The sequence below is a fragment of the Prionailurus viverrinus genome, chromosome A2, assembly GCF_022837055.1.
Source record: "Prionailurus viverrinus isolate Anna chromosome A2, UM_Priviv_1.0, whole genome shotgun sequence".
Classification (NCBI taxonomy): Eukaryota; Metazoa; Chordata; class Mammalia; order Carnivora; family Felidae; genus Prionailurus; species Prionailurus viverrinus.
Genome location: NC_062562.1, coordinates 60,371,883 through 60,388,068, shown reverse-complemented (window position 1 = coordinate 60,388,068; position 16,186 = coordinate 60,371,883). Strand labels below are relative to the sequence as shown.

Genomic DNA, 16,186 nt, shown 5'->3' with positions numbered 1-16,186 from the left:
CTTTTAAGACCTCCAGGCCACCCTCTCCTTCCTCTTCTAGTCCCCTTCTCTCCCATCCCCTCCACTTCTCCATTCCTCTGTGCCTTGCCCTCCCTAACCCCCAAATTCCCAGTACACTAGGTCTCCTTTTTAAGATGACCACAGTGACCTACTTCTCCTAGGGAGGGGCCCTGGCTCCCACTCTCCCACCCAGAGCCCACAGCAGCCAGATGTGTCTTGCCCAATGGAAGTCGACTATAACAATCCCTGCCGGACCCCCGGCAGGAGTGGATCCCCTGCTCTTCAGAACAAAACCCAAACCCTTTCCTGTGAAACTAAGCTTTGACTAATGAGAGAGATCAGTGGAAACCACTGGCTCAGCAGCCAGGCCCACAGCTCACAGAAGGAGAAAGTTTTATTAGCAGAGCACTTCACCATCAGAGCTGATTGCTTTCCAGGCCCTGAGCTGTGAGATATTCATTTTTAGAGACACATAGCAAAATGCACCAGTGGGTTGGTCCTGTACACAAAGGGTGCTAGTCCAATCCCTCCCTCCCTACTCTCACTCTCTATCTCTGATCCGATTAACCTAACACTCCAGCTTCCTTCTGTCTAGAATGCCCCTTCTCCATTTCTTATGTCAAACCCATACACCTGGGGCCTACTAGACACCACCTCCTTCAGGAAGCCACCCTGATACCTCAAGCAGTAGATGAACATATGCTGTGCTTTGAATATCCTTCCCATTGCACCTATGAACAGGTGACTGTACTGTAGTTATGTCCCTGCCTTGTCTTCCCAACTGGCCCATGAATTCTTCAGGTGGGATCTATGTGTGGTTCATCTTGGGGGAGAGCCCAATGTCATTTGGCTGAATGTCCAGCATATGGGCTTCTCAGAGAGGAAGCCACATAGGCAAAGTATCTGTGGGAAAGTGAATGATTCAGTGTGTGCAAGTGCAGGGTGATGGTGAAAAGGTCTTCATGGGGACAGGTAGGAGAGTCCTAAAAGCCCACTAAATGACTGGGACTTGCCCTGAAGGGGAAAAGAGCCACGGATGGATTCTAAGGAGAGCAAAACTGGTTGACCACACATTGAATTGTCCATCATAAAGAAAACCCAAACTCGGTGGGGGGAGCCACAAGACCCCCACCCTGTCCCTAGTACTTTTTCTTGCTTCCCCTGGCCCTGCTGTAAGGGGGGATGGAGCATCTTCTCTGGTCAGATGCAAGGACCATCCCTGGGCAGGGTCACAGCATGTTGAAAGACTGCACACAGTGCAGCTGGGCATCACCAAAGCAGTCAGGGGACCTCTTGGAGATTCCTCGTGTTTCTTAGAAGCCCACAGGGTAGCTCCCTGATAGCTATCTGAAACCACAAATTCACTGCCAAAAAAATGTAAATACCTGTTTTCTGGAAACCAGGCTTTTACAGCCACCTTTCTGGCATCCCCTACATCCCTCCAAGCTGCTGTCTCTTACCATAAATCCCCCAGAATGTCTGGATCCTCATGGAGTGCCCCTTTGAACTTTGAATTGGATAAACAGCCAATACCTCAGGCCTCTTAGAAGGACTGCTCCATGCTACTGTTATAAAAAGGAAAAACCATCACAGTGGAGAGATCCAACTACTGCATTACAGTCAGGAAACTCAGTTGCAAGCTTCAGTGACCCCTAAGCCACTTTGGGGCCCACCCCCACACCACTTCTGACTCCCACACAGGCTGGTTCATGGGACTTTGTTACCCTGTTGTGAACTCTTGGTCACAATTACCACAGGCACAGGACCCAAATGCTCCCCTTGGTCCTTCTGAAAATGTTGGGCAATGTTAGTGTAGGAAGGTAATACACAATCTCTGCATTTCTGCCCTGCAATCCTCTCGTGATCATTTAAATCATTTTAAATCATTTTTAAATGATTTTTAAACCCTTAAATCATTTTTCCATTTAGTTGTTCTGGTGACTTCCCAAGTACTACATCACTATACACTCCTCCCACTGGGGCATGCCTCAGCCCTAATTCTGTGTGGGGAGGATGCAAAACAGTATCTGTGATACATCTTTCTGGAGCTTTTATTACAGGATTTGGTAGAACTTCCCCCCTTTTCCTAAACATGGAAGAAAAGACAGAGAAGAGCAGGGGAGGGGAGAAGTGTTCCAAGAAAAAACCCAGTCATGATGGGGACAGAGGGATGAACCTGCAACTAGAGCGACCTCTCCTCTTGTAGGCCATAGATGTGGGATACCCTCTTGATTTGAATCCCATGCAGAGAACTCCAGAGCAGTTTGCAAGCCTCTCTGTCCATGGAACCAAGTTCTCTTGTCTAAGTGCCCTTGCACACCAAGCGTGTACTTCTTGTACCCCTTCCAGCCTCTGACCAATCTCCTGTACCATGTCGCCAGACTCCCTGGAGCTCAGCATCTTTTTTTCTTTCCATTTAAAATGTATAGAGTATGGCTCGACCTCCCCAGTATTTGATCCCTGCCTTGGCCATCCCCCATGAGAGATTAAACTGATTTAACTTTATTTTGTTTGCCATTCTGGTTCTTGCTTGGCAGCCTAAAACACAAGTGTCTTAGAATAAGATATGAGGAACATGATGGCCACTCCATGCCAGCCCTGGCTCTGGCCAAAGGAGGAGGCTGGGGTCATACCATCAAGCTGCCTGGTGTGGAGGAGTTTCGTTTTGAGAACACAGTCCAGGGCTTTATTACTGCTGCTAGTGCCTTGGGTGGAGGAGGTACCAGGGCCACATTGGGGGCTGAACTGGAGGCAGAGGATGCTCCAGGGCCACACTGAGATGCTGTGCTGGAGATGGGGGTCTTTCATTTCAGGCTGGGTGGGGAATGGCAGGCACTATGTGCTTCTGCTCTGTCTCCTGGTCCCCTTCAGGCCTCTGTGTTTCTTTACTGAACAACCAGGCAGGTATAGCTGGCTCATGCCGGCAGCATTTTCTACTGCCTCTGACACCTGCTGAGCCTCCTGGGTTTGGGAAGGATTGCAGCTGTTGGAGTCAGCAGAAGGGGAGGGCGTTGCTGTGATGGCATGGCCCTCCATCTTGGGTTTCTCAGAACTCAAAATCAAGGAGGTGGCCATACCACTGTTAAACTTCCAGGCTGTTGATGGGTCCTAGATCTGGTCCCACACATAGCCCATGTTCATTATCACTTGAGTCACCTGGGGGTCCTTGGTGTCATGGAGTGGCTCATTGTAAGGCCTGAGTTCCTTCTCCTGCACCACATTATGGATCTCTCATAATATCTTCTAACATTCTTCTGTCACTGGGGTTGAGGACCATCAGTTTTCTCAAGAGGTTTTCACATTCAAGAGGGAAGAATTTTGGATATGGTATTGTCTCCTCAGGATCTGCTTCCATAGCTGCCAGAAGTCCTCTCCCACAAAAGGCAGGGGCACCAGTGACCATGGTGACAGACTGGTTCCCAGGATCCACACATCCATCACAGGGCCAGAAGAGTTCTGAGGGAGCATAAGTTGGGGGGTGGGGGCTGCCACAGTAGACGTTCAGCTTATGGCTGATGGTGAACTCATTGCTGAGGCCAAAGTCTACAATTTTTATGATCAGGTTAACACCAAAAAGTAGGCTCTCCAGCTTCAGGTCCCTGAAGGCTGATGACACTGGCAGTACTGCACAGTGCATACTAGCTGCTATAATTTGCCTTGAGGCTCTTTCTCTGTCATGCAGCCATGGCCCAGTAAATAACCAAATATGTCACCCCCACTTATGTACTCTGAGATGAGGAAGAGTGTTTCTGTACTGTCAGTCACCTGGAGCATTTTTATGATATTGGTGTGATCCCAGCCCTTCATGCTATGGACTTCACAGAAAAGTCTTAGGAAGCTTAGGAGGAGATCTGCTGACTCTTGTTAATGACCTTACTGAAGGAAGACAGCATTTGTGACATTTACCCCAATAAGATCATCAGCACAGTCTTCTTCAGCAGCCTCAGAGGCCAAATGACAGTGGGTTGATCTATTCAAAATGTTGGGGAAAAAATGCCAACCAACAATCCTGCTCTGGCAAAACTGTCTTTCAAAAATGAGAGAGAGATTGTTGATTCATTATATTATACATCTTAAACTAACATAACATCATATGTTTATAAAAGTTCAGAAAGAAAGAGAAAGAGAAAGGGAAGGAAGGAGGAAGGGGAGGAAGGGACAAAGGGAGGAAGGGAGGGAGGGGGTCAAGGAAGGAAAGGGAAGGGGAGAAAGGAAAGGAAAGGAAAGGAAAGGAAAGGAAAGGAAAGGAGGAAGGCAAGGAAGGGGAAGAAGGGAAGGAAGGAAGGGAACGGAAGGGAAGGGACCAGCAGAAAGGATTTGGAAGGAAGAATGGAATGGAAGAAAGGATGGGAGGGAGGGAGGGAGGGAGGGAGGGAAGGAAGGAAGGAAGGAAGGAAGGAGAAAAGAAGGAGGGAGTGAGGAAGGAAGAAAAGGAGGGAGGGAAGGAGAAAGAGAGGGAGGGAGAAAAGGAAGGAAGGATGGAAGGGAGGGAGGGAGGATGGAGGGAGGGATTCTCCCCCCTCCCCAAGAAAAAACGAGGGATAAATTAAGACATTCTCAGATATGCCAAAGCTTAGAACATTGCTACTTCTAGACCAGCCCTGCAATGAAGGGAGTAGTTCAGGCTGAAATTAAAAGGCAATGGAAAGTAACTCAATGTCTTATGAAGGAATAAAGATCTCTGGTAAAAAGAAATATATGGATGAGTATAAAAGCTAGTATTATTATAACTTTAGTTTCCATCTCTACTTTTTCCTTTCTACATTAAGAGACTAATGTAGTTTTTTAAAAGAAGTATTACTCTATGTTTTAGACTCAATCCAAAAGTATATAATTTTCTGACATCACTAACTGAAAGGAGGTGGGGTCAGAGCTGTAAAGGAGCAGAGTGTTTCCATGCTATTGAAGTTAAACTAGTATAAATACACATTAGGGTATTATAACTTACTATGTTAAATGTACTTCCCATGATAACCATGAAGAAAGCAGCTGTAGAATATACACAAAAGGAGATGAGAAAATAATGTAAACATTTCACTAGAAAAAATCAACTAAACACAAGAGAAGACAGTAATGCAGGAAATAAGGCACCAAAAAAAAAAAAAAAAAAAAAAAAACCAAACCAAACAAAACAAAAACCCGCTATAAAGCACACAGAAAGCAAACAGCAAAGTGATAGAAACAAATCCCTCCTTACCAGTAATTACTTCAAACAAAAGTGGATTAAACTCTCCAGTCAAAAAGCAGAGATTGGCAGAATGGATTAAAAAATATGATTGAAGTATTTGCTGTCTACAAGAGACTGATTTTAGATCAGAAGACATAAATAGAGTTAAAGGGAAAGTATGGAAAAGATATTCTATACAAATAGCACCCAAAAAGATCAGGGGTGGTTATACTATCAGACAAAATTGATTTTAAATAAAATATATCCACGTTCATAGTAGCATAGTAAACAATAGCTAAATGTGGAAGCAACCCAAATGTGCATCAATGGATGAATGGATAACCAAAATGTGGTCTATACATACAAAAGAATATTTTCCTGTCTTGAAAAAGAAGGAAGTTAGGCTACAACATAGAAGAACCTTGAGAAAAGTATGCTAAGTGAAATAAACCAGTCAAAAAAAGACAAATAGTGTATTATTCCACTTCTAGAAAATACTTAGAAGAGTCAAAATCATAAAGACAGAAAGTAGAACACTGTTTGCCAGGGGCTGAGGACTGGGAGGAATAGGTAGTCTTTGTTCAATGGATATGGTGTCTCAGTTTTACAAGGTGAAAAGAGTTCTGGAGATGGATGGTGGTGATGGTTGCCCGACGTTATGAATGGATTTAACACCACTGAACTGTATACTTAAAAATTAAAATGGTAAATTTTGCTGTATTTTAGTGCAATAAGAAAAACTGGGGGAGGGGAATTTTGTCTCTCTCTTACCAGCTCTCTTGTGACTTTCTGTATGTGTACTCAGGTGGGCAGGCAAGAAAGTGAGTAGGAAAAGCTAGCAGAGAGTAACCAGCACAGGCTAAAGATTCCAGACCATATTTCATACTCCTGAGCAAGATAGACTTCGTTTTCCTGCTTTCATTTACATTAATCTCAATTCCTCTTTCCCACAAAACCATATTATCCTATGAAAACTATGAAATTGAGAAGAACAAATTACTGGCACTGGAAAGCGTGAAAGAGGATTAGCAATGGAAATAACTCTGAGCCATTTATTCACCATGAACAGATGATCTGTTAGATTAAAATTCCATGTTAATCCAGCTCAACCTTCAACATCTGCTGAGAAAGGACAAAGGGAACTTGAACAGAACATATACTTAAAGTAGTTGAGGACTTTATTTCATAGCCCATCAATTTAACACATCATGCAAGGAAGAAAATCTATTGAGTATTAGACTAACTGGTTAACCTAGGTTTTGTTTGTTAATATAAAATACATCAATATCCTTACCAAGTACATACTGAAGTAGTGAAAATTCACTAAGCACCAAAGCACACAAGTATACTTTATTTCACTTCACTTTATTGCACTTTTGCAGATACTGTGGGGTTATTTTTAATTTTAATTTTTTTTTTTTTTTTTTTTTTTTTTTTACAAATTGAAGGTTTCTGGCAACCCTGTCAAACAAGTCTATCAGCACCATTTTTCCCCAACAGCATTTGCTGACTTCATGTCCCTGCTTCACATTTTGGTAATTCTCACAGTATTTCAAACTTCATCATTTATCATATTTGTTATAGTGATCTGTGATCACTGAAAGCTCAGATGATGGTTAGCATTGTTAGCAATAAAATATTTTTTAATTAAGGCATGTGCATTGTTTTAGACATAACTTTAATATTCGCTAGGAGAACAAAAACACATTTTGACTTTGCCTTACTGCAATATTAGGTCTATTGCAATGGTAGGGAACAAAACCTGCAATATCTCCAAGGTATGCCTGTATTTTTGATATGTGAAAAAGACTGGAGAAGCATTGAGACCTCACTCTGAATCCAACAAAATAAATATAAAGGGGGAATTGGAAATGTTAAAAGCATCTGTACCAGTCAGTGTTCTCTAGAGAAACAGGACCAATAGGATATATATAGATATACAGAAAAAGATTTATTAGGTGGGATTGGTTAACACAATAATGGAAGCTGAGAAGGAAGTCCCACAATCTGCCATCTGCAAGCTGGAGGCCCATGAAAGCCAGTGGTATGGTTCTAGTCCCAACTTTCACACCTGACAACCAGGGGAGCCAGTGGTGTTAAGTCCCAGTCTGAGTACAAAGGCCTGAAAAACAGCAGCATAAATGCCCAAGAGTAGGAGTAGATGGATACCCCAGCTCAAGCACAGGACAAATTTGCCCTTCCTCTGCTGTTTTGTTCTATTAAGGTCCTCAATGGATTGGATGATGCCCAGTCTCATGAGGAATGGCGATCTTCTTTCTCAATCTACTGCTCCAACTGCTAATCTCTTCTGGAAACATTCTCACAGATACACTCAGAATTAAAGTGTTATCGGCTATCCGGGTACCCCTTAACCCAAGTAAGCTGACATATAAAATTAACCATCACAGCATATAATGAATTTGGATCTACCCTTTTAAAAAAATTATTTATTTATTTATTTTTATTTATTTATTTTTTGAGTTGCAGGTGGTTTATTTGCAAGATAATTACAGAGATAGAGTAGGAAGTTGGCAGAGTGATACAGAGAAAAGCAAAACTAATGGTGCACTATTGAAATATTTGCTTTGAATAGTTAGGGTTAAATTTTTCTAGGATCATAAAGATGTGCATAAAATCATCTCCAACATTGTCTTTCCCAGACACAAGAGGCTGGGGCATTCATCCACCAGGCACTTTTGCTCATTGATTGAGGGTTACCCCCAGCACTGTTATCTTTCCCCATCAATTCTGGGCTTCTCTTGGGTAATGGATGAATGGTATCCTGTGGTTTTGGAGAAGGCCCTGAGGAAAAAATTGGAAAACTCCATGGTGCTCATTTTAGTTTGGAAGAACCCAGGATTACAGGATCAGCTGCAACTGCAGCTGAACTCACTGGTAAGCTGATGTTATAGGCACACCTGCCATAGTCCGTGCTTCCATGAACAAATCTCTCATTAGGCCTTCAAGATGCTGGAATCTCTAAGAGGCAAATTTAATTACCAGGTTTATTGGAACAAACTATAATAGTTGTTATTGCAACTAATCTTAAAGCCCTAATAAGTACTCATCATCTCTTTCTTGGAATTTAATTGTTCTAGTACTTCAGCTAGACTAAGCTATATGGTCCAAACTCCTGTTTACCTTGTCCATGCCAGGTCATTATTATCACCAGGAAAAGAGGAATGGAGACACTTCTTTTTGTTTTGTTTTATTTTTTTAAATTATTTTTTATTTGTTAAAATTTACATCCAAATTAGTTGCATATAGTGAAACAATGATTTCAGGAGTAGATTCCTTAATGCCCCTTACCCATTTAGCCCATCCCCCCTCCCACAACCCCTCCAGGAACTCTCAGTTTGTTCTCCATATTTGTGAGTGTCTTCTGTTTTGTCCCCCTCTCTGTTTTTATATTATTTTTGTTTCCCTTCCCTTATGTCCATCTGTTTTGACTCTTAAAACTTCATATGAGTGAAGTCATATGATTTTTGTCTTTCTCTGACTAATTTCACTTAGAATAATACCCTCCAGTTCCATCCACATAGTTGCAAATGACAAGATTTCATTCTTTTGAAGTAATACTCCAATGTATATATATACCACATTTTCTTTATCCATTCATCCATCGATGGACATTTGGGCTCTTTCCATAATTTGGCTATTGTTCATAGTGCTGCTATAAACAAGGGGGTGCATGTGTCCCTTCGAAACAGCACACCTGTATCCCATGGATAAATGCCTACTAGTGCAATTGCTGGGTTGTAGGGTAGTTCTATTTTTGTTTTTTTGAGGAACCTCCATACTGTTTTCCAGAGTGGCTGCACCAGCTTACATTGCCACCAGCAATGCAAAAGAGATCCTCTTTCTCTGCATCCTCGCCAGCATCTGTTGTGGCCTGAATTGTTAATGTTAGCCATTCTGACAAGTGTCAGGTGGTATCTCATTGTGGTTTTGATTTGTATTTCCCTGATGATGAGTGGTGTTGAGCCTTTTTTCATGTGTTAGTTGGCCATCTGGATGTCTTCCTTGGAGAAGTGTCTATTCATGTCTTTTGCCCATTTCTTCATTGGATTGTTTTTTGGGTGTTGAGTTTGATAAGTACTTTGTAGATTTTGGATACTAACCCTTTATCTGATATGTCATTTGCAAATATCTTCTCCCATTCTGTCGTTTGCCTTTTAGTTTTGCTGATTGTTTCCTTCGCTGTGCACAAGCTTTTTATTTTGATGAGGTCCCAGTAGTTCATTTTTGCTTTTGTTTCCCTTGCCTCTGGAGACATGTTGAGTAAGAAGTTGCTGTGGGTAAGATCAAAGAGGTTTTTGCCTGCTTTCTCCTGGAGGATTTTTATGGCTTCCTGTCTTACATTGAGGTCTTTCATCCATTTTGAGTTTACTTTTGTGTATGGTGTAAGAAAGTGGTCCAGGTTCATTTTTCTGCATGTCGCTGTCCAGTTTTCCCAGCACCACTTGCTGAAAAGACTATCTTTATTCCATTGGATATTCTTTTCTGCTTTGTCAAAGATTAGTTGGCCATACGTTTGTGGGTCCATTTCTGGGTTCTCTATTCTGTTCCATTGATCTGAGTGTCTGTTCCTGTGCCAGTACCATACTGTCTTGATGATTACAGCTTTGTAGTATAGCTTGAAGTCTGGGATTGTGATGCCTCCTGCTTTGGTTTTTGTTTTCAAGATTGCTTTGACTATTCACGGTCTTTTCTGGTTCCATACAAATTTTAGGATTATTTGTTCTAGCTCTGTTAAGAATGCTGGTGTTAGTTACTTTGATCGGGATTGCATTGAATATGTAGATTGCTTTGGTAGATATCAACATTTTAACAATATTTGTTCTTTCTATCCAGGAGCATGGAATCTTTTTCCATTTTTTGGTGTCTTCTTCAATTTCTTTCATAAGCTTTCTATAGTTTTCAGTGTATAGATTTTTCACCTCTTTGGTTAGATTTATTCCTAGGTATTTTATGGTTTTTGGTCCAACTGTAAATGGGATCGATTCCTTGATTTCTCTTTCTGTCGCTTCATTGTTGGTGTATAGGAATGCAACTGATTTCTGTGTGTTGATTTTATATCCTGCAACTTTGCTGAATTCATGGGTAAGTTCTAGCAGTTTTTTGGTGGAACATTTTGGGTTTTCCATATAGAGTATCATGTCGCCTGCAAAGAGTGAAAATTTGACCTCCCCCTGGCCAATTTGGATGCCTTTTATTTCTTTGTGTTGTCTGATTGCAGAGTTGAAGACTTCCAATACTATGTTGAATAACAGTGGCGAGAGTGGACATCCCTGTCTTGTTCCTGACCTTAGGGGGAAAGCTCTCAGTTTTTCTCCATTGAGGATGACATTAGCATTGGGTCATTCATATATGGCTTTTATGATCTCGAGGAATGATTGGATCTACCCTTCTATTGCCCACATTGTTACTGATGGTCAGGGCCCCCTTCTCTATTCTGCCTCCCTCCCTCTCTCTGCTGATTTGTCTATTTTCATTTCTCCCTCTGCTTCTTTCCCAGGTCATTCTCTGTCATGCTTACTGGGCGTTTCCAAGTCATCTGCACCCAACCCATCCCCCATCCTCTATTTTACCATCTGTTTGGAACCCAGCTCTCCCTTACTCAACTCCATTTCCCTTGTTCTTCTTTGTCTCTTTTTTCATCTCCCACCCTTTCTGGGCCTTAGCAGAGATGGAAGAAAGATGGCCCTTACCCAGGAAGGCCAATGGGAATATAAATACACCCTGGTAGGTACAGCCAGTTGAATGGGATTGGGGACAGAACACACACTGTCATGGGACAGAAACCACTCATCTTCCCCTGTCCAGGGTTAAGGGCCCTCTCTGTGGGATGGCAGTGAAGGGGTACACCAGGTATCAGCAGCACCTGGCTGAGGAAGGAGGTGGGGTGTGGTCTTAGGAGAGAACTGGGGTCAGCAGAATCCCAGCAAGGGAGAGGGCTCAGCAGCCTCCTGTTGCCCTCCAGAGCCATGAGGGAATAGGCTGGGACCAGGGAGGGAATACACCTCCAGAGTGAGGATTTGAGAGTAAAGTGGGAAGGATGGGTCAATGGATGATATATATATATCATCAGTCAATGGACACTTGGGGTGTGGCCATAATTTGACTATTGTAGATAACGTTCCTATAAACATCAGGGTGTATGTGTCCCTTTGAAATAGCATGTTAAACTAACTGGAATTTAAATAAAAACTTAAAAAAATAAATATTAAAAAACTAATCTTTGAATACTAGTTTTGCACCATCCATATTCTACTCATTCTAAACACATTCTGTTTACTGTCTTTGCATACTCATACACACACTGACTCCCCAATTCATAGCAAATTGTGTATAATTAAATCTCTCTGCACATTTCTTTTGCTCTATTCAAATGTCACTCTTTAACCTCCTGTTTTTCATTTGACAATCATCGCTTGCACACTGTGTGCTATTTAATACCTTCTTTGTGCACAATTGCCTGCAGTTCAAGAGTCGCTCTTCACACACTCACTGTGGGTTTTCCAACAGACATTATTTCCACCTCCAATCCAACCTTCACTCCAGGCTACTCATTCAGTGCCATTTAGCTCTACCTGCCTGCACATTCAGTGTCTGTGACTCACAAAATTATGTGTGCAAATGACCAACCTTTCAATATATTATCCTTTTGCACAATCCAACTTCCACTCATTAAAACCAACATCATGGTATCCAATACTCACTCTTGGCACACTCACTATCTGCAATAAATACTCTATGTATGTTCGTTCTGTTCCATCCAACTTACAATACCTGCCCACTCATTCTGAGGTATTCAAACATCTCTCACACACTGACTGTACTTTATTTAACAATTACACTGGATTACTCACCACCACTTGTGATTTAACATCCACTCCTCCCACACTCATTATTGCTATTCCAATGCCACTCCTTGCACTCACATTGTATGCTTTTCTTTTAAAAAAAAATTTTTTTTTCAACGTTTATTTATTTTTGGGACGGAGAGAGACAGAGCATGAACAGGGGAGGGGCAGAGAGAGAGGGAGACACAGAATCGGAAACAGGCTCCAGGTTCTGAGCCATCGGCCCAGAGCCCGACGCGGGGCTCGAACCCACGGACCGCGAGATCGTGACCTGGCTGAAGTCGGACGCTTAACCGACTGCACCACCCAGGCGCCCCCATTGTATGCTTTTCAAGAACAACCTCATACACATTATACTCATTCTGCACCATCCAAATTCCATTCACTACACCCATTGCATGCCATTGGACAATCATCCCTTACATACTCCGTGTGAAATTCCAAAAGTATATGTATTCTTGGCAGGTCCTACCAACCTCCATTCCTTGCAAACCCATTATTTTCCAATTAATAATTGCTATTCACACTGTATACCATTCAACATCCTCTCTGTGCACATTTAGTGTTTCAATAACCACTCTTTCCACACTCACTGTGATTTGCAAACCACTCTTTGGATAATCACAGTGTGCAATTCAACAACTATTCTTTGCACATGCATTATGTACAGTCCAATCCCTTTCCTAGAACACTCACTGTTTGCTATTCAACAATCTCTCTTAATGCACTCCATCTTCTCCATCCAGTACCACTCCTCTGCCATTCAACAATCACTTCCTGCACACTTGCTCCTTGAGAATCAATAGGCACTCTTTTTTAACTCATTCTGCACTTTGCAGTTTCCATTCTTTGCACACTGTGCCATTCAACAATAAATCCTTGCAAACTCACTGCGCTATTCTACTTCCACTCATTGTGCGCTCATGTGTAATCTAGCAATCACTCTACAAGTATTCCCTACCACCCAACTTCCACTCCTTGCACACTAAACTTTGTGCATTCAACAACCACTCTATGCTCACTCACTGTATGATACAACCACCATTCTTTTCACACCCATTCCCCACCATCTAAATGCCATTTCTTTCACACTCAGTCTTGGCTAGTCTACAACTGCTCCTTTTGAATACTATGTGCTATTCTTGAGCTTAACCTTGATTTTTATTTTTCTTTAGATTTTTCTTTCTTGACATTGGTCTTGATCTTCTCTTTAATGCTAACTTTGAATGTTCCTTGGCCTTGTTTTGATTCCAACTCAGACAAACTTAACATTTCTTTACTTTTAGCCTTGATTTTAGCTTTGATTATGATCTTGACCTTGAGCTTTCTTGTGACTCACTCATCCTTTCCTATAAAATGTCTAGACAATGTATAGCCCTGAATGTGAAGTTGCATTTAACCTTGAACTTCACCTAAAACTTGATTTTGGCATCAATGTTGGTTTTTATTTTTGTTCTGTTAAAAATAAGTACAACTTAAAGTAAGTACAAGCTTAAAGATGACCTGTACTTTTTTTTAAAATTAAAGTTAGTTAACATACAGTGTAGTCTTGGCTTCAGGAGTAGAACCCAGTGGTTCATCTCATACATATGACACCCATTGCTCATCCCAACAAGTGCCCTCCTCAATGCCTATCACCAATTTAGCCCATGCATCCCAACCAACACCCCTGCAGTAACCCTCAGTTTGTTCTCTGTATTTAAGAGTCTCTTATGATTTGCCTCCCTCTCTGTTTTTATCTTATTTTTCCTTCCATTGCTTTAGGTTCATCTGTTGAGTTTCTCAAATTGCACATATGCGTGAAATCATGTATCTTTCTCTGACTGCCTTCACTTAGCATACTGCCCTCCAGTCCATCCACATTGTTGCAAATGACAAGATGTTATTCTTTCTTATCACCAAATGCTATTCCATTGTGTATGTGTGTGTGTGTGTGTGTGTGTGTGTGTACCACATCTTTATCAATTCATCAGCCAATGGACATTTGGGCTTTTTCTACAATTTGGATATTTTTGATAACATTGCTATAAACACTGGGATGAATGTGTTTCAAATCAGCATTTTTGTATCCTTTGGATAAATTCCTAGTAGTGCAACTGCTGGGTAGTAGGGTATTTCTATTTTTATTTTTTTTTTAATTTTTTTTTCAACGTTTATTTATTTTTGGGACAGAGAGAGACAGAGCATGAACGGGGGAGGGGCAGAGAGAGAGGGAGACACAGAATTGGAAACAGGCTCCAGGCTCTGAGCCATCAGCCCAGAGCCCGACGCGGGGCTCGAACTCACGGACCGCGAGATCGTGACCTGGCTGAAGTCGGACGCTTAACCGACTGTGCCACCCAGGCGCCCCATCTATTTTTATTTTTTTGAGGAACATCCATACTATTCTCCAGAGTGACTGAGCCAGTTTGCATTCCCACCAAGTGTTCAAAAGGGTTCCTCTTTCTTCACATCCTCACCAACATCTGTTGTTGCCTGAATTGTTCATTTTTTCCCATTCTGAGAGGTGTTAGGTGGTATACCATTGCTGTTTTGATTTGTATTTCTCTGATGATGGGTGATGTTGAGCATCTTTTCATGTGTTTGTTACCCATCTGGATGTCTTCTTTGGAAAAGTGTCTGTTCATGTCTTTTGCACATTTCTTCACTGGATTGTTTTTGGGTGTTCTTTGTAGATTTTGGATACTAACCCTTTATCTGATATGTTATTTGCAAACATCTCCCATTCCATAAGTTGCCTTTTTTTTTGTTTCATTTGCTGTGCAGAAGTTTTTGTCTTGATGAGGTCTCCATAGTTCATTTTTTGCTTTTATTTCCCTTGCCTCCAGAGGCATGTCAAGTAAGAAGTTGCTGCCTGTTTTCTCCTGTAGGATTTTGATGGTTTCTCATTTCACATTTACATCTTTCATCCATTTTGAATTTATTTTTGTGTATCGTGTAAGAAAGTGGTAGTTTCATTCTTCTGCATGTCCCTGTCCAGTTCTCCCAGCACCATTTGCTAAAGATGCTCTCTATTTTCCATTGGATGCTCTTTCCTGCTTTGTCAAAGAGGAGTTAATTAAAAAATACATGGAAGCAAATGAAAATAAAAACACAAGAGTCCAAACCCTTTCAGTTGCAGCAAAGGCAGTCCTTACAGGAAAATACATTGCAATTCAGGCCTATCTCAAGAAGCAAGAAAGGTCCCAAATACACAACCTAACCTTACACTTAAGAAGCTAGAAAAGGAGCAGCAAATAAAGCTCAAAGCCAGTAGAAAAAGGGAAATAATAAATAGAGCAGAAATAAACAATATAGAATAAAAAAAACACATTAAAAAAACAGATCAATGAAACTAAGAGTTGATTTTTTGAAAGACTAAACAAAATTGATAAACCACTAGAAAGATACTTGAAAAGAGGGCCAAATAGATAAAATCACAAATGAAAAAGGGAAGACCACAACCAATACTACAGAAAAATAAATAATTATGAGAATACTATGAAAATTATGTACTGACAAGCTGGACAATCTGGAAGAAATGGACAAATTCCTAGACATTCACACACTACCAAAACTCAAACAGGGAAGAAACAGAAAATTTGAATAGGCCCATAACAAGGAAAGAAATGAAGTCAGTTATCAAAAATCTCTCAACAATTAAGAGTCTTGGGCTAGATGGCTTCCCAGGGAAATTCTGCCAGACATTTAAAAAACGGTTAATACTGGGGCACCTGGGTGGCTTGGTCGGTTGAGTGTCCAACTGTGGCTTAGGTCATGATCTCACAGTTTGTGGGTTCGAGCCCCGTGTCAGGCTTTGTGCTGACAGCTCAAGCCTGAAGCCTGCTTCAGATTCTGTGTGTGTGTCTCTCTCTGCCCCTCCCCTGTTCATACTCTGTCTGTCAACAATAAATAAATGTTAATAACAATTACAAAAAAAAAAAAAAGAGTTAATATCTATTCTCAAACTGTTCCAAACAATAGAAATTGAAGGAAAGCTTCTAAACTCATTCTATGAAGGGAGCATTACCTTGATTCCAGAACCAGACAATGATCCCACTAAACAGGAGAATTACAGGCCAATATCCCTGATGAACTTGGATGCAGAAATTCTCAACAAGATGCTAGCAAATTGAATTCAACAGTACATTAACAGAATTATTCACCATGATTG

At 41.3% G+C, this 16,186-nt stretch overlaps 1 long non-coding RNA gene across 1 annotated transcript; it reads left to right on the top strand.

Moving 5' to 3' along the window:
* The first annotated feature begins 13,561 nt into the window (after nt 1-13,561).
* LOC125161282 (uncharacterized) lies at nt 13,562-16,186 on the top strand. Its single transcript, XR_007150527.1, has 3 exons — nt 13,562-13,576; nt 14,803-14,807; nt 16,011-16,186. It is a non-coding gene; the product is annotated as an uncharacterized LOC125161282 (long non-coding RNA).